The sequence below is a fragment of the Nylanderia fulva genome, unplaced genomic scaffold (genome assembly GCF_048542155.1).
Source record: "Nylanderia fulva isolate GAGA-0341 unplaced genomic scaffold, ASM4854215v1 Scaffold14, whole genome shotgun sequence".
NCBI lineage: Eukaryota > Metazoa > Arthropoda > Insecta > Hymenoptera > Formicidae > Nylanderia > Nylanderia fulva.
Window position 1 is genome coordinate 4,082,408 of NW_028189622.1, and position 19,365 is coordinate 4,101,772.

The 19,365-nt window shown below is 34.7% G+C and overlaps 1 protein-coding gene and 1 long non-coding RNA gene across 6 annotated transcripts in view; one reads left to right on the forward strand and one right to left on the reverse strand.

The window, feature by feature from the left end:
* The window catches only part of LOC114929304 (lachesin), a 234,769-nt gene that overhangs the window by 49,216 nt on the left and 166,188 nt on the right, over positions 1-19,365 (forward strand). The gene's annotated exons all lie outside the window — the stretch shown is intronic.
* LOC114929307 (uncharacterized) overlaps positions 4,180-19,365 on the reverse strand; it is a 245,511-nt gene continuing 230,325 nt past the window's right edge. Inside the window, exon 6 of the long non-coding RNA XR_014924140.1 lies at positions 4,180-4,601. This is a non-coding gene — a long non-coding RNA (uncharacterized LOC114929307). The remainder of the gene's footprint in view (positions 4,602-19,365) is intronic.

Sequence of the window (19,365 nt, forward strand, 5' to 3'; positions counted from 1 at the left end):
TTTCACCGAGCTAGTAAGAGTCAGATTCGAATGGTAGTGCGTCAGTTTCAAGGAAAATTAATTTTTTATTGAAACTGATTTAATCGTGTACAGATACAAATGTTTCTTGGCATAATATCAAATAATTAAATAAATCTTAATTTGAGATTTTTCGATAAACTTTTTAAATTTTATTACATAAACTTTATATGTTGAATGTAAAGAGATATAATGTTAATTATATTTTATTAAATTTTATTTTTGATAAAATAAAACATAATAAAATATATATAGATATGAGAATTTATAAAGATTTACAAAAAAAGAGGAAAAAAGATTTTTAGATAAATTATTTTATTAATTTATATTTGAAAGCATTATTATTCCATTAAATAAATATATCGTTAAAGCATTTTATTTTTCCATTTTGCAGTAATTTTATAATAATTTATTTCCGTGTTGTGATATTTGGGTCAATTACATTATCGCGAAATATTTTTGCCGCAATAACTAGCTCACACAGGAATAAAAATACGGATATACGCAGAAATAAAATTACATCTTGTTCTCTTTTCTTCCATCAACATTTTCGTTAATAAGAAATGTATCCACATTTTACAGATATTATTTATTGAAATAATAACAGTATCAGATAACTGTAAGCCATTTTTAAGTCGAATCAAATATCATTGAATATTTCCTTAAGTATTTTAAGAACTAAATTGGGACGAGAGAATTTGGATCATATTTTTATGCTCGGAAGTTATTTTTTAATCATCGGCGGATTTCCATTTTTCATCTTCTTTTCGGATTTTGCGCCTCCTTCCCATTTTTCCTTTAAAGCGTAGCAGATTCATGATGCTTGCTCTAAGCCGTGGTTACAATCTTTACAGCGAGACCGCCCTTGCAAAGTCACGAGACATTTACGATCTCGCCATGAAGGGTGCGTCTCGCCAACAATGTGTTAGTCGTATATATCGCTCCTCAGGCAGACATTACGCGAGTTGCGTAATAAGATGATATCCGAGAAACGAGAGGGCGAGGTAAAGAAAGGGCTCGTGTAGAAGGTGGCTCAATTTTTGGAGAAGATTGTCACTAGTTTTTCGAAAAACGGATATAAGAATATGTTGTTCTTTATTCTTCCTCCTGCTTTCGCGTCGCGTTTTATCCCTCTTCATATCTACAAACGTTATTCTTTTTCCTTTCCTTTTTCTGGTCCCATTTTCTACATCGTATTATTTAGACTTTTATTTGTCTTTCTTTGTATTTCTTCCTCAGTGAATACTAGCTTATCCTTGTGCTGAACTCTCTCTCTCTCTCACACACACATACGTCTTTTTTTTTCAATGGATCCATATTCTATATTATTTTTACTTTTTTATTCTACGCCATTCTTTGCCATTTTCTCCATCTTTTTCTAAATTTCTATTTTCTTCAACATTATTTATGTTTGAGTTTGTCTCTCCTCGTTCCTGCCGTTTCAAGTAGATGTTTGTTCGTCTCCTTCCTCTTATCCTCGTTTCTTTCATTAGATCTATATTCTATGTTATTTCTGCTTTTCTTACCTTCCGTCTCGGACGCGCTGGCTCAATTCAACGGCGAGGCAGTAGGTCGCGTTCTGTTGCCGCTATCGTCGAGAGAAGATTCTACAACGAGAGCCTTTACCTTGGTAAACGTTTACGGTTGCCCCATTGCGCATCGAGGAATTGCTGTTCTCTTTCACTCTGTGCCAAGTGTTCCGGCGACACGGGAAGCTGGAGCGACCGATGCTGTTTCAAAGGCGTTTTGCGTTTTATTGCGGACCCGCTGCGGAAAGTAACGCCTTTCCTAGAATATTTTCGTTCTTATGAAATGAGAATTGTGTGAGAAAAAAGATCGCGAGGGGAGAAGAAAATCTGTCTTATCTCCTGGGTGACCCTACCTCTCATTTCGTTCGATAAACGTCTTTCTGAACCTTTACCCTTTTTTCTCTCCCTTTTCACGAGATATATCCCTGTTCGAGATCTTGTTCTCTTCTTCGCTTCCATTTCCTACCCTCCGCTTTTCCATCCCCTTCGTTTTTCGTTCCCTTTGCAGTTTCCACTTGTTCGTGGACATTTCCTTCTTTTCACCTTCTTATCTGTGCACCCCTTTTAGTTCCGTTCGTTGTTCATTTTCTTTTTGCCGCTATCTCCGTCGACGGCGCAGCTCTCGGGTATCCTTTTCTCTTGCAATCTGCTCACCACTTTTCAAAGTAGGAAGGTAATGTGCACCGGCTATCCCACCTAAGAATGGGTATACAGCAAACGCGCGCCTTCACCTTGGTAAACGCTTACAGTATAGTTTCCGTTACCACCGGAGGAGAGTCTTCGTTACATCTCCTTTTTTTCCAAATTGCAATAATCAGCGCGAAACATTGAAGAGAGATCGCTTACCGCGCGATTTAGCACCTTTATATCACACACATCATATATACGCACACGTTCTTTTACTTTATAATTCATTTCGATCGTTATTTTTTTCTTAATATTTATCTACTGCGTCGGAAAATATATTTTTGTGAAATATACTTTCTTAGATGTTTTCTATATTGGAGCTTTTAATAGCACAGACGAAGAAAAAATGTAAACTTTATTTTAACGAAGGGAAGTGATATAAGTAATATATAATATTAAAAAAAATAAAATAAAATCTAACATTCTGGATTGAATATCCAACTAATAAAAATCGTACACATTCTTTATTATCTCGATTCACTGATGGTTCAAATCGAGGAACAAAACGTACATTTATAAAATTTTCAATCAATTTGTATTAGAAGAGAAAAAATTACGCTTTGCTAACCTGACTCTTATAATAATCCCTTTTTCCATTGGATTCACTGATGGTTCAAATCGGGGAACGAAACGTACATTTATAAAATTTTCAATCAATTTGTATTAGAAGAGAAAAAATTACGCTTTGCTAACCTGACTCTTATAATAATCCCTTTTTCCATTGGATGTTGTATTTTTTTTTTTTTTTTTTTTTCAAAGGTATCGTAATTTGTGAATTTTTATTATTTTTTGAACTTTTTGTTAAAATTTTATTTTCAACTTTTGTATTTTTTTCACTCGCCATTCTATTGACAGTTCTCTTCTCACGCGCGGTGTCCCTTTCCGGTGCAATCTGCTCGCCACTCGACGTCAAAAGAAGGAAAGGGAGTAAGTAGCAGCCTGCTTTAAAAGATGGTGCACAATGTACTTTTACCTTGGTAAACGTTTACGGTTGGCCAGCAGTCTTTTATAGTAGACTACACGGCACTTGTATCGAGTCACTTAGAGTGACAGAAGAAGGATTCTTTGCAGATGTTTTGTCACGTTCCTTTTAGAAAATAAAAGATAACACTTTGTTAAATATTTGCTGAGGCAATTATGAAACTGTGACACATTACCGTAATGTTTAAATAATAATAGAATTGTTTGCATAAAATTGACGAGATATCTCAATATAAATTAATTATTAATAATAGAACGAATATAGGCTTTAATATATGTATAAATATAAAAATTCACTTTTAAAAAGATGCACTAAGAGCGCAAAAATTAGGCGCAATAAACTTGTCAAAAGTTTTATTCGATGTGAACATTTCGATTCTTCCCTTTGGACCATCTTCAGCCTATCAATTGATAAAATTAATTACTATCAGAAAGGAATGTATATTTATATCTTTAATGTTTTACTTGTCAAAGTAAAGCAATAAACTTGTCAAAAGTTTTATTCGATGTGAACATTTCGATTCTTCCCTTTGGACCATCTTCAGCCTATCAATTGATAAAATTAATTACTATCAGAAAGGAATGTATATTTATATCTTTAATGTTTTACTTGTCAAAGACTGATTCGCCTCAATGTAAGATTCACAGAGAGATTTTTCATAAACGTACTCAATTAGAAAGGAAAAGAATCTTCGTTATCTTATGCTGTAGGAATAGTATTTTATTTACGAAAAAGAATTTTACAAGTTTCGCGCATCCCACGTTCGGACAGTAATAATAATACGTATAATAATAATATAAGGGAAAAGCAGTATGCAGCACAATGCGTATATATTCTCGTGGTCATGTCATTCTATGCAGCAAACCTTATATATCGCAACGAGAGAATGTGTGTATATATATTTATATATATATATATATATATATATATATATATATATATATATATACATATATGCAGGTATGTGTTTATTCCGCAATCTCCGTTGCCACCGGTTATAGTGGAGAGAAAGGTGCTGCTTTCCAGCAGCTCTCAGACAACGCGAGAGCGAGAAAGAGGGAAAGAGGGAGAAAGCCCTTCGTGCTCTCTTACAACGGACCTCTCGCCACACCTCTCTCCTACCCCTCAAGAAACAATATAATGTGATTTACTAGACCATTACTGCCACTGTACTTTCCGAGTAGCGGCGTCTAGGTGCGGTGCACCGACCTTCCATAGACAAGCCGCGCGCTTACCGTAGTCACGTATAACCGAGACTACTATTCTCTATCTCATCTACCTTCTCTTCCGATGTGGCGCCTTCGATCCCTATCGCCGCCTTGCTTCTTTGCGCTCTCGAAATCGCTCTTATGTACTTCTCGCTCTCGTCCCAGTCGCGGCGGATGCTGAAATAGAAATGAGTCGGTGTACCGAAGAGAATCATAGTCTACTTACAGAAAAAACAGTATCCTTGAAAGAATGCAAATATGACTCAAGTATATTTTATTCTTATAATAGCGCCAAATATAAATAATTTTGGATAAAGGATAATTTATCCTTAAAACAAAGTGCAAAATATTCTTGGTTGAAGCTGAAATTTACTTATAAATATTGCAAGGACAAGTGACAAGTGAGCATTGGATATAAGCGCTACTTTCAAGTATATATAATAATTCTTAATTCAAATGTGACTAACAATAAGTTTGTTTCTACCATATGCGATTTTTAAAACCAGAATATATCTTAAGGATAAAATATACTTCACACAAACTTATTTATTATTAAGGCAAATGAAAATTTGTGATTACAAAGAGCATTCTATGCTTAAATCAATCAAATAGCGTTTTTTTCTGTGCTACAACGTAATGTGTATCTAAAAATATCTATACGATAACGGTAATTAAATTACACGAAAATGTCATAATTACATGAACGGGTTATCTCGTAATGTGAATACTACATCACGTCATATCTATTATTTGAAAAGAAGTTTAAAAATGATATGAATAAACGTTTGGTATAATGTAAGTTAATACGAGCAAGTCGTGCAGCACATGTTTGAAAATGCTATCGTACCTGAAATTATTCGCGGAAGGATTGATCGGTGTTCTTCGGTAACTGATCTGCGATCCGACGTTTCAAACATATGTATCGGATATCGATGCATAGAATCGTAACTGCAGAGCGCTCTTAACGCTCTGCTTTCCGCATGGATATATCGCCGGGCGTTCGGCCGTAAAACTTGCATCGGCGTAGCTAATTCTTTATCGCAATCGACATGCTCTCTCGCGCGACTGAATTTCTCTCGAGATTCTGATCGGGTTTTTTTTTCGAATAGTGAAGAGCGAGTTATTTTATTCGAACGTAAAGTTTTTGCTCCGTCCTTCTGTAAGAAATATTTCTGTATTTCGAGAAATTAGTTTAAATAATTGAAAAGTCGTTAAAGGCCACTTTTTCAACGAGTATTAATAAATTATTTGTTTGTTGTTATAATGATAATTATAACAAATTTATCCATGAATATTTTTTTTAAGTTTAGATCGTTGCAATTGAAAAAAAACCGTCAAATAACCTACGAAACCACAGTGATATTCTAATATAATCCTGAAATTTGATGTTATGTTTGATCGTAAAATTCGAAATTGCGTAGCTAATATCTTCTCTTAAAAAAATACTCCGACCCTTTAGATACTTAAATTAATCCGGTTCCTTTGGCTATTTTCATTAATCAAGCTACGAAACGAAATCGCGTATTTCATATCGCCGGTTGATTGATTCAATATTTAAGTTAATCACACCATCGTATCCTTTGAGCTCGGTGAAATTTTAAACGATATATATCGAAGTTTGATCCTCTTTTCATAAAATAAAGAATTATATTTTCTCATTTCGCGCTTCGTATATTCATGAAAATTAAACAGTCGAACGAATCAACGTTATCTTGCGTATGTTTTATTCGACCGTATTCGAAAAATAAATAAAAGTATTATATATACATTCTCGTGTTTCGCTATTAAATAACAGTTTCAATAAGTGTGTATATATTCATTATTTATAATTACGCATACCTCCGCATTCAGCAAATTCCCCGATCGATATATAATAATAATAATAATTGGATCGCTTTCACTTCACTCGCGTGATTTGTATTACAAATCCAATCAACCCGACAAGTTGACAATGTCGCGTGTAAATGAATTATACACGTATGTACTTGTGACATTTCTTACCTTCTACCTCGTTGAATCACGACTAAGTACGTAACACGGTAATACGTTTATGCCGATGATACATAGCGACGCGTCGGTTCGAGTCGGTGATCGATAGGGCCATTATCAATCAAATCGGGTCCGGAATACACGTATAAGATCGACGGCGAGTCGGGGCAAAGTTCAAGGCTACGTTCGGTGATCTCTCGCCACTAGCGGAATCTCCGCCGTGGGGCAATACGTTTCCCGCCGTTTCTTGTCGTCGTTTCCTCCCTCGCAACCCTGTCGCCGGCCGTTCGTCGAGGTCCCACGCCGCCATTCGTTCTCCCTCGCGGGAGCGGCAATTCAGCTTAGCCGGGGCTGAAATAGCGGTTTCCGCCGCGCAAAAATCGCCGCCAGGAGTGCACCTACCGAGCCCGCCCATGCAGTATCAAAATGTTGAAAAAGAGGGAGAACCGGATAGAGAAACGGGAGAACTTTCCGAGAGAAAGAGATGGAGACCGATGAAAACGAGGGTCGACACGGCGTGTCTCGCGGCTGCTTTGCATATCCCTGGCGATGGATCCGCTAAATCTGCGGGGCGATCGATCTTTTCTTCGCTATATCTTTTTTTTTTTCCATCCCTCTCGGCACCTTCTCGTGGGAAATCGCGGCGAATCGACGATCCCGACGTTCGATATCGTCCGCGCGAAGCGTACAAAGCGGATTATGTTTATTTTTAGGCAGTCGTTGCGCGCACATAAACCCTCTCCGGCGAGTTGTTTCGATCTGCGAGAATGCGTTCTGAATGTAAACGAGGACGCGTACCTATTTTTTTTTCTCCCCGTGTAATGGCGTTTTTTCACCGCAAGTATCTCTCTATGCCGCTGATATCTCTCAATTTAGTTTTAGTCGCAGTATGTTTGGAAATACAACTGGGGAAAATTAATTTTTATGTTTTTCTATCTGGAGAATTAAAGTGTGGAAATAGATAAGAAGGTAGAGAAAAGAAAGAAAAGAAACAAGATAAATGGGTTCATAGTGTAACATGAAGAATAGTACTTTATAAAACCGGGGATGTTCGTCCGTTCTGGAGTTCTGGAAGATATCGTCGGGTGCGAGGAAGCACTAAATATATCATTCAAAGTATCTAAAATCTTGGTTGCAGTTGTATTCGGTGTCTATTAAAATTATGTTAAGAAAGTTTGCGACGCGCAGGAAACTTGCTCGAGTTAATAATTTCTACGACGGGACGTAAATTAATTCAGTCTGCCGTGAAAACTTTAGAGTGTGTTTAAGTATTTGTAAGATCGATCTCTATCTTCGATAGTTGTAAAATATATCAGCTTGTTATATGGCGAGAGATACGCGGTTTTTTTATTATTTTTATATTTTACTCTCGGGAAATCATACTATAACTCGATATCTGTTTTCGACTTGGTAAATGTTTCTCTGTGAAACAGATTTTGTGATTTTACATACATAGCATGAACGTTATTTATAAATCCTTTTTGTAACGCAAGAAATCTCACGCAAGTGAGAGAGAAATTTGGAATTTTATTTATAGAAATTAAATGCTGAATAATCGCATTAATATTTACATTATTCTGTAATTATTAATCAAATTAATATAATTATTAATCTCTATTATAATCTGCAATATTGCTGCATATATATTCTACAAAAGAGTCTATAATATATATATATATATATATAATGTTATCTATAGTACATAATGCTTAAGTAAAATTATGAAACAGAATTTTTTATGTCAGTAGGAATTTATTGCGACGTTTATAAAAAAATAGACCATTTGTTATCTTTTTTTTAGAACGTGCTAATATTTATCCAAAATTTGCATTGTTAAGTTTGATCAATATGAATAATCATAAGTTAAATAGAATTATTCATTAAAAGATAAAATATGGTACATTTTATTGATGTAAAATTTATTTACATAAATATTTAATTTATGCTTAATATTTATGCTGAATCTAAAAAAGTAATTAACACATATATCTTGCGAACGCGATTTGGGCTGTAATTATTCGTTCGGAACATGCGTTTTCGGAGGGTAGTTGCCCTTTAATGTCATTCACGCCGACTATTTTCGATTCTGTGGAAAGAAAGCTTTGATAAGATCGAGAAGCGGAATTTATCGTCGGTCTCGTGCCACCCTCAAGGGCGATCTCCCTAATCTCTCTTCTAATCTTCCGAATGCCGACGGGTTTCCTGAACAGAAGCGTCGCGAAACGGAAACAGAGAAGATATATATTGTGCATTCTCGTCGCCGCGCTAAGAATTCGTTTTTCGAATTTATCGCGCGTTGATTTAATTAAATCCCCGGGCACATTCGTTGGCGGCAGCCGTCCCTTTTTCTTAATTAACCACCGCGTCTGGACCGCGCAACACTGGATAAAATACGGAAAGGGTAAGCTACTGTTTGGCCAGTTTTTTTACCCATGTTTTATGTCGTCATATAGATCTTATATATACGTACTATGTAAGACACTACTTTGATTTTATGGGAAGAGACAAAGAATCAGAGAAATTTTAGAAAATTGTACTAATAAAAAATGACTATCCCTCAAGAAACATAAAAATTGAAAATAAGAATTTTTAAAATAATAAATATTAACTAGTTCGAAAGAGTTTGTTTTATATTGCACTATTTTCGATTTATATTACAATATCGATTTAGATATGTTGAATATTCTCATGACTTTTGCACTTTCCGATTTAGCAGCGACCTCAATTTCTCGGCAAAAGATCGTCGAATTATTGGGTATTACGAATTTGATGGAGAAATTGATCGATAATGTCGCCAAAACCGCGTAATCGTTGGCCAGCTGTATGTATATGTATAATACATTTTGATGATGACAAACGTGCGTATGTATATGCATATGCGTGTGTGAATGCGGACATTCATGTGTCAGCAAATCTCGAGATAATAACTGAAACAGCGTATTTTGCCATTCAGTAACCTTTTTTTCTCTCTTCCTGTTTCTTATCATTATGGATATAATGATAAGTATATCTCGGCGTTTATTATCGAATAGTGTTTCTCTCACGATTACGTATGAGAAGTATAATATAACATACATGACATAGTAACTATATTTCTAAATGCGCGCATGTTTTTTTAAATGAGTAGTTTAATATTTTTATTTATGCTAAAAGTTGTATTTTAAATTGTTACTATTTCTCGGCAGTTTTAATTATTAAAAATAATATTTTTGAAAAAGAGTAGACTCATAGAATTTTTAAATTCTCGTAAATTTATTTTGTAGATACCGATATAATTTTACGTTAACTTATTGATGATGATAAACGTGTTTAAAATCTGATAATTATTAATAATTCTATTTACGTAAATTTTAGCTTAAAAATCAGTAAAATTTTATTCTTAAGCTAAAATATTTTTATAGAATACAATGAATATTCGATAATTATCTGTTTTCTTGAGTGACATTTTTGCAAGAATAATTTATGTAAATATATGCAAATGAATAGAATTCTACCTTAGATAAATGCAAGATTAAATGTAAGGTAGTATTTTACAACGATAAGATTGAATAATGCGATTAAATCAATATATACGTATTAATACCTTTCAAAGCGGTTAACTGCAGGACGAGATTTGCAAAGCGAGAACTACGAGTTTTCTCGCCGCAGAGAGCAGAAAAATTTCGTCGAACTTCTTTAAAAGTCAAATTGGTCGGGATAAATTGAACCATCGCTCGTGCCCATCTTCTTTTCTTAGAAATTTTGCGGGAATCGAAATGGAGGGAGTACACACAGGAGAGTCGAAGATCCGCAGAGGCACGCGGTTAATGCTATTATCGGAATTAATGTTTCAGCGTATCTCTGCGGGAAGCTATTCGAACAATCTTATCACGACGGACTTATTACTCTCTCTCTCTCTCTTTTAGATAGAGAAAGACTGAAAAGTGAGAGATAGAGAAAGAAACTGTTTTAAGTAGTTCGTCCATTTTAACCATCTCACCTACCAGCTCCTTCTAGTTGACCCAGAATGCTTGGGCGTGTTTCGCATCAGAGTGAACCCGTAGGGACAGAGGGGAGGAAGGTAGTTAAATTTGTAATTTAAATCAATGTTAATCTTAGAACTACGCTGTAACATACATACACACACACACACACGCGCGCACACATAGATCGAGCCAAGATTCATTGCAGACGTTCGGCAAAAAGACGCTTATCAGTGGAATTGGTCGCGAAGAGACCTCGTGCAACTTTTGAGATGAAAAGTCTTTGGCTATATTGTTTTTCCTGCGATAGATTAAAGTAATTTTCACACCCGAACAATACTATCTTAATTTTTTTTACGTGATAATTTACAATATATTTATATAATGTTGCTGATGAATTAAAAGCGACATTCAATATTGAATTTATACATACAAATTTATTGTTATCGTTATTTTATTTTGTTATTAAAAAAATTAAATATATATACAATATAATAATTTAATTAAAGTATTTATTAATTAAAATTTAATTATTAAATAACATGGGAGGCATAATTCACTAATATATTTATAATTCTCAATAAAGATAGAAATGTTAAAATTAATCTTATAGAGAAAGAGAGAGAAAAGACGAATATAAAAGATATGGTTGGAGCAGTATTTTGAGCAAATTATTCAATAATACACTGAAAAAAACTATTAATTTCAAATAAATATTTATACAAATAGTTTCATTTACACATTTATTTGAAACTGATAAATATTTATCTGTTTTGAAAAATGATTTCTTATATCAAATAAATATTTTTTTACGACGAATCAATATTATTTGTTTCAAATAAATTTTGGGTAAAAGAGTATCCAAATAAACATTTATTTAAATAATTAAATAATTTTTTTAATGTATATGATGTATATATAGAGAATATATTAAGATATATGTATATATAGAAATATAGAATAGAATGTATATTTATACTCTATTTTAGATTTATTATTCCTTTCATTTCACTATTATTTGTTTCAAATAAATGATGTGTGAAAGAGTATCGAAATAAACATTTATTTAAATAATTAAATAATTTTTTTAATGTATATGATGTATATATAGAGAATATATTAAAATATATATGTATATATAGAAATATAGAATAGAATGTATATTTAGACTCTATTTTAGAGAGTTAAAAAATTCTATTTTTCACTCGTACTGTGAGAAACACAATCTGGATTTTCTATTTACGAGCGATATTTTCGTTGAGATTCGCTATTCTTTTAACGGCGCTATTCGTCGCCAACTGTGATCGCCGCGAAATGTCTTCTTTATCTGCGACGCTTGACGTTTACAGCGTGCTTCGTAACCATACTATGGTCGCATATATTGGATGCCTACGTGTGTGTTGCCTCCTCGTTAGAGAGAAACTATCGTGCTTCTCATACCACTCTGAGATTTACGATAGTTCTCGCATACATGAATTAAATCTTTTTGCGCGTACAAAATTAATGCGCATGCTTCATGGTTTTTATTGTCAAAATGTGTATTATTCATACCTACATATATATTTGTTCTTTATTTATATATTATCTTATTAATTATTTCAACGCACACCACGTATAAAATATGAAAACTTAGTTACGAAAGGAAAAATTTATATTGAGAATTGTACGGATCTAGTGTTATTCTTTTTTCAGATAAAACAAATATTTATAGTGGGATTGCTAATCGTTTTTCATTAATTGTCTGCAAAATAAATATCAACTCGCTATCGATGAGCTTATATCGGTATAAGGAAAGAGAACGAAAGCTGTAGCTAAATCTTTGACGATTTCGCACTCTAGCTTCTGTTTTTACGAGAAACGTAGACGAAGGAGAGTTCTTTACGTTTGAGAGTATCTAACAGTTAAATGTTAATGTATTTCTAGTACGATCAATTATTGAATTCCTAAGAGTGCCATGAATGGCTACAGAAAAGCTCTCGATCTGTTCGTCTTTGTTTGTGTCTTTTTCACATTTCTTAGCTTCTAATATAAAGCATCTTTCACGTTTATTTTTGTAATAATAACGAAAAATTTAAAATTTTTATCTGAAATGTTCGGAATCGAATTTATCGTGTCCGATATCCATTTAATATATTAACAAATATATCTATTCAACTTATCCTTTAAATCTATCTACCTGTTGGTATAACGCGTTCATTAATGGATGTAATAGGAGAATACATTGCTATTACTTTTACTGAAAAAGTAATATGAATTGTTAATAGAAATATTTTTCATTGAAATCGCTTCTCATTGTATTTACAATAAAATTTTTTCTTTATCGCGATATATTCTCCCTTTTGCAATAATGTGAAATTATTACACACTCTTTGGTAAATCAACCCTAGAGGCACAATTCGTGAAAGCACAAAGTATCGGGGCGGCTTTATTTTATCGACAACTTTCGCGATCGTAATAACGATGATAAAAATATTGCAAAAGCCGTCCGGCAACTAATTCGATTTAATACTTTTCACAATTCGATTTTCATGCCAGCGCTGTTCTTTCCCACCGATTGAATTAGGAAGCGAACAATTGTCGCGTGCGAATCATTCCTCTGTATACGCTGTACTTAATTCAATTTACCGATGTATATACACTACCTGTATATGTATACACCAATATGCAAGCGCATGTCTGTTCCCACAGGAGGTTTTCTATACGAGCATGCATGCGTGTTATGCGTAAGCATGGGAGTATAGTCCTGCGAACAAGTCTACATGCGCATACGTCATTATAACCGTATGTTGCAAAATGCAGCTCCGCTGGGGAAATGTAAATTGAAAATTGAATATTATCCGTGTCTTCGCTGGTCTCGATATTACTTAGTTCCTTTCATGTTAATTCTCACTTATGCGAATTTCAGGAAGAGATTCTCATCAATTCGCTATTCAAAATACTGAATGTATTCCCGGCTTTTGAGCAAACTTATGAGATTTACAGCATAGATTATTAGCTTCAGAGTAGCTTGTCCATCGCGGCTATATTAATAAATATATTCTAAATAAATAATTTTTGTCTTCCTTAATTATTTCATATAAATATATATAAGGAAAATGAAATACACACTGCAAACAATATTTGTGTAAAGTTACATGATTATGCTGGGTTTTTTTTCCTATCCAGAATAATCATGCAATATTGTTACTCATATGGAAGATTACCGATCGTATGTAATTTTATATGAAATATATTCTTACATATTTTTAAGATTAAAATTATTCTACTAAATACACATAGAAAATTCTAGTAATGTATAAATGCTAGAAAATAACGTTATAAATAAAGTAAAAATAGTAAATTTAAAATTCTATATGATTTTTGCATAAAAATAGTAATTTTACCTATATTTTACATTAATATTTTCACTTTAAAAAATATGGAAAAAATTATAACGATAGTCAAGTAATTTTTCCAGTTCTGAACAAGTAATTTCCATGTACAAAAGTACATTGATCATTTTCAGTGCACTAGAGAGGCAAATTCAATGAAAATTATTTACTTATTGAAGTGTCAATTAAAATAATGAGAAAATTCTTCAGGAAAGGATAATTTATTTCTTTATAATAGAGAAAGATTTGAAAAAATCGTTTCCACATTTTTAATTATATAAACTATCTGTTCAGTATATCAATATTAATCACGCACGTCAATGGTCAGATGTATATTTGAAGTTTTGCATTCATATAGTGCTGCTGCAGTGTTTCATCGTGAAACTGGTAACGCGTCGAGGAAACAAACGAAATGATTTTCCTCGGGAAAATACGACCCCTTTTGTCCCATCAAGTTCTTCAAAAGATCCCTCCCAGTCCGCCGACTCTTTTCGATCGATGTAAAAAGGAAACTCGGCGAGTTATGATTTATCGTAACAGTGAGCGAGAGCGAGAGTGAGTGAGTGTATGTATGTACGTGTGTGCGTGCATACATATATATGTCAGAGAAAGGAGAGGATATATATATTACATATGCACGCGCGGGGATATCTACATGTGACGTGCTGCAGCAGGTCACACATAGTTGGTGCAGGGAATGCACCAGGTGAGCCATGGTTCACATGGGAAATGAATGTTCTGTCGCGAACGGAACAAGCTGTGAACATATGGGAAGCTTCATCCACCGAAAGCTGCGACTGTATAGAATAGATTATAGGGCTACCTTAGAATTCCGTTCTCAGTTTTTTTTTCCAAATTTTTCTTTCGACGTACTTATTCTTGCACATGACAATATAGTTTGTTAGTATTATTCACAAATTTTATATTTTATTACGTCCATTGAATGTGATTGTTTGTCAGAGAGATCATATATATTATAATAGAATGCATAAAAAGAAAAAAGAAATATAATAAACTACATATATAAACTGTTATGGAACGCAATTTAAAAAAAATTGATTTACATTCTAGATTTGAAAATAAAACTAAAATATTTCTAGTGCAGATAAATATCAAATTAAATTAAAGAGCGTGGTTTGAAAACTATATCGGGGAAGCAAATGCTTTTTAAAATATCGGAGGTCAGATTGAACCGTGCTGTGATAGTTAAGGGTTAATCACCGCGTCGCGGTGGTTTCTTTCGAGTGTTCGCAAGCTGCTCACGAGCCCAGTTATAAGAGGAAAACCTCACTTTACTCCCGTGTGCACGGTCTGCGAGAGCGCGCGGACTGGATATAACGCTGTAAAAAATATACCCCCTAGATACTCGTAGAAAAGCCGGCTTTCCCACCCGACTTCCAGACAACTTTTTATTCTTTCTTTGCTATCAGGGGTGCGCTAACGATTGCGCCGAGTTGCGCCGGAGCCGGAAGGGAATTGGAGAGAGAGAGAGAGTGAGAGAGAGAGGGTAGAATGCTGGTAGCAGCAAGGTGAGAGAACGTGGATGAAGGCGGGGTTGTATCCGCGAGTCTCTCTCGATCCTCTTCCGCCAACTTTGTATTCTTTACCGTCCGAGAGTCGTTCCTCTTCGTCTTTTTACTTTGGTTTCGTTCCTTTTCTCTCTCGCTTGTTCCAGTTGTTATCTATTCAGGAGATTATAGCGCGATCGAGTATACGAGTACTCGGTAACCGATCTTGCGGTTCGTTCATCCGGCTTTGAGGTTGTGCTTGCTTTCGAAATGAATCGCAGTAAGGATCGACCTCTAAAAGGAAATACTGTTCTTGCGAGCAATTGAGTGTGTAAATGCGGTTGTGATAAAATTAATAGCGACTTCTGATGCTTCTCTTTTCCCTTCGATAGAAAAGACTCTCTTATCTATCGCGGAATAATTTTCTAAATTTACATAATATTATACGATACAATGATTTTTGATTGTTTATAAAGAAAAAGTTTTATTTCATTGAGTATTATATTAACAAAGGTAAGCAAAACAAATTATTTCTAGTTTACAGGAAATGTTTATTATACACATTTATTAAACAAAAATATCAAAATATCAAAATAAGAAATAATGAAACTGCGCGTGACGCGGATAAATCAACTCGTGTAATACGTCGTTCATGATTCGCCTTCGTGATCTATCACGAAAGAACGTGATGCGGCAGAACGGGCAGTTTCTTCATCGAGAGACGAAATATAGCCACATAAATCGTTCTACGACGTCGCTCGGACAATAAGAAATTCTGCTCCGCGCGCTAAATGTCGTCGTCTGACGACGATCGCGCCCGTTTGGATTACTGTACATTCGTGGCGACGTGGTAGACATCCAACGAGGGCGAATGCGTCTACGTGTACGGAAATATAATGGCAGACCGTGTGTATAATAGTTATTTATGTGTCGCGGAATGCGCTCGCACAGTAGAGATATCGGATCATCGATCCTGCGCACCAAGAGCGGCTACTCCGATGTATCGATTCGCGTTCTCTCTCTCTCTCTCTCTCTCTCTTTTTCTCTCGGCCAGCGCAAATGGCGAGATTTATCGTTGACATATTTATAATGCTGCCCGCACACACTTTGCTAGTCGTAAGAGTACCCCGTTGCCATAAAGTATCGGCACGCGAGACTTATTTTGTATTTTATATTATCGCCAAACGCATTGACAGCAAATTAGGACAAATGTCGTTTATTATCCACAAATTTTTCCGATATTTTTAGAATTTTTTCTTGAATGAATATTTATAAATATATATGCCAAAATTTTTCACACGCGTTTATACACGCAAAATTAATTATATGCAAAATAAACAAATCATTGATTTTTATTTTATCCGGTATATTCGATAATTATTTATGATTTTTTTCTGATTGTGCGACGCGTTATGAAAATAAATTTGAACTCAAAATTTATCAAGAAACATGTACATGTGCATATTTTTATTATATTATATATTGCATATTTTTCTATTGAATCATTCATGCATCTCGTAAGACAAACGTAAAAAAAATTAGTCGAAGATCGAATAGCGAGAGACAAAGCAAATTAATTAAGTTTGTCTTTCTTTCACAAAGAATCGACTGGCTAGCAATGCCGTGTAGGAAACGATCTGGAATGCCGATGCGAGCTACAAGGGGCTATGATTACAAGGATATCCATATAATGCTCGATACATATGTATATGTCGCCAAATTTTTGCCTTTGCGCCGCGATCGATATCGGAAATGTAGCGGCACATGGACGATTCAATCATGCGAGCGTGAATGCGCCTCCTCTTTGGGCCGGCTTTTGTGCCAATCTTTTTTTGCGGCTAGTTCAAAAAGGGGTATCGAACGTGCATCAATGCACAGGCAACAACTGTTGAACAGTTGTTGCCGCTAAAGCTGGCGCCGTGAGAAAGAATACCGGAAAATCGCGATGGCAAATGTCAGCAACAATAGCAGAAAACGACGTACCTACATATATGTATCCGTTTTTCCATACACTAGCATTTTGATATTAAATTTTGACGCTTTAATGAAATATTTTTAAAACAATAAAATAAAAAAGTATATAAAATATTTAAAAAATTATATTATTTATTACAATTATATTAAGAAAAATTAAGAAAGAAATGTATAAAAAAATTTTAAAAGAATTTTCAATTATATAAACTGACAGATGAGAGATATGCATAAGCGAGAAAATATTTTAATTTCTTTTACAATTATGTTTAGCTCTTTTTCCAATTTTGACAAATTCGCACGCGTCGAAATGAGTTTTAAGTAGCAACAGGCACATAATTAATTATTAAAATGCTTATCCGTCTCGTTATATCGACGCGAGGGCGAGGGCACATATATCAGATAAACGTCACGGAAAATAGAGCGCTAAGTGCGAACTTTTTAATAAAAAGGAGGAAAGATCAATAAGGAACGGTTACTTGCTTCCAACTTGGCGTTGTACGTCTACACCCTGCAAGAACGAACTTTTCTATTCCCTCGCGTGGCCGTCTCGGAGTACACCCATCGACCCCTTGATTGCGGACATCTGAGTTCAAATTGATCTCAATGTTTACAGTCACCGCAAACATGGGAGCCGATTCATGGCTCCCTTCCTCGTCTTCTTTCCATCTTGTCGATCTCTTCTTTTGCAATGTATCTGAGAGATCGAAACTTATATAAAAACTCAACTTTTTATCTCTCTCGCTATGAGATATATTGAATAATCGAGCGGAAAAATGTAAAAATACATCTGGAAAATTTTGCGTTGGTTATCGCGTAATATATATATAGGTATTACGGTAATCGTGTGTTTTCAATGAAATTGAAGGAAATAAATCAAACATCTCAGTTATGCAAAAAGCATATTTATTTTAATAAAAACATAACATTGAACAATTTTTTTACAAACTTAGGATATTATTTTTAACTCTTAATACTTGATACTTGTTCTGTGATATTTATCTTTCATTATTTAATTTCGTATAAAAAATAAAAGTGGTTGTTATCATTTATAATAGTACCTGATTGACTTTAAAGTTGAGATTTTTTTTTACATTTTTCGGCTAATTTCGACTAATAAAAATTCTCTCGGATGGTAACACGTATTTTTATATTAATATCACATATCGTGAAATTTCGATATCGTATTTCGTGGTTATTCCTTTTTTTCTTCATCGCTGAGTTAAAAAAAGGTGGTGGACGAAAGGAAAGGGTAGTGGCGAAGCGAAATATGCTGCAAATGGGCCACAGGATTGGCTTTTCTATGCATAGCATTTTAAAGCACGTTCTTAATGCCATAAGCAGCGGCACGTAGCTAACAGGTGTTGCGTTTTCTTTTGCGCACCGGAGCGAACTTTGATACTTACCGTGAAAATTTATCGAGAGTAGCGCGCGGACATAATTTACGTCTGCTCGCTTTCGTTACGAGAGTTATCGTGACACGGTCATATGCCTTCAAGAGCACGGAGAATGATTAATTACAGAAATATTCGAGACGGCATTGCCCGATTAACACGATTTAATCGCCGAATAAAACTCGTAAAATTTTCCGGCGCGGATAGATGCAGTTTTAAAGACGGAAATAAAAATGTATGCGAGATGCGAATAAGAGTACTTTTTTATCACATTTATAATTTTGCAGTTCACAATTTCGGTGTAAAATCTATATATAATCGAGATACTAGAGCGAGCAGAAAATCCGTATAGTCACGTTTATCGTTTTAAGGTTACGTAGAGTACCGGCGTGCGAACTGTTGCGGCCTGTATAGACGGGGTAAATTTGCGTGAAATTGTACACCAAAACGTGACAGACACAGAGAGCAAAACGACATTTATCTCTATTGCACAATTCCGGAAACGCACCTGTTGTCGCGCTCTTCAGTCCGCAGCGACTGCGAAAGTGTCTCTTCGTGCCTGCTTAAGCTATGGACGATCTGGGGCAGCAACCCAATGAATCGCGCAATTAATCTTCGATTCAATGTCCTCCCATCCTCTCTCGAGTATGGCCACTTTGGCAATTCAGGTTTCTATTCAGAGATTCGGTTGTGTAAAACGACGACGGGTAAAACGATGACCATTGCAAAACCTTCGACGTCGATCA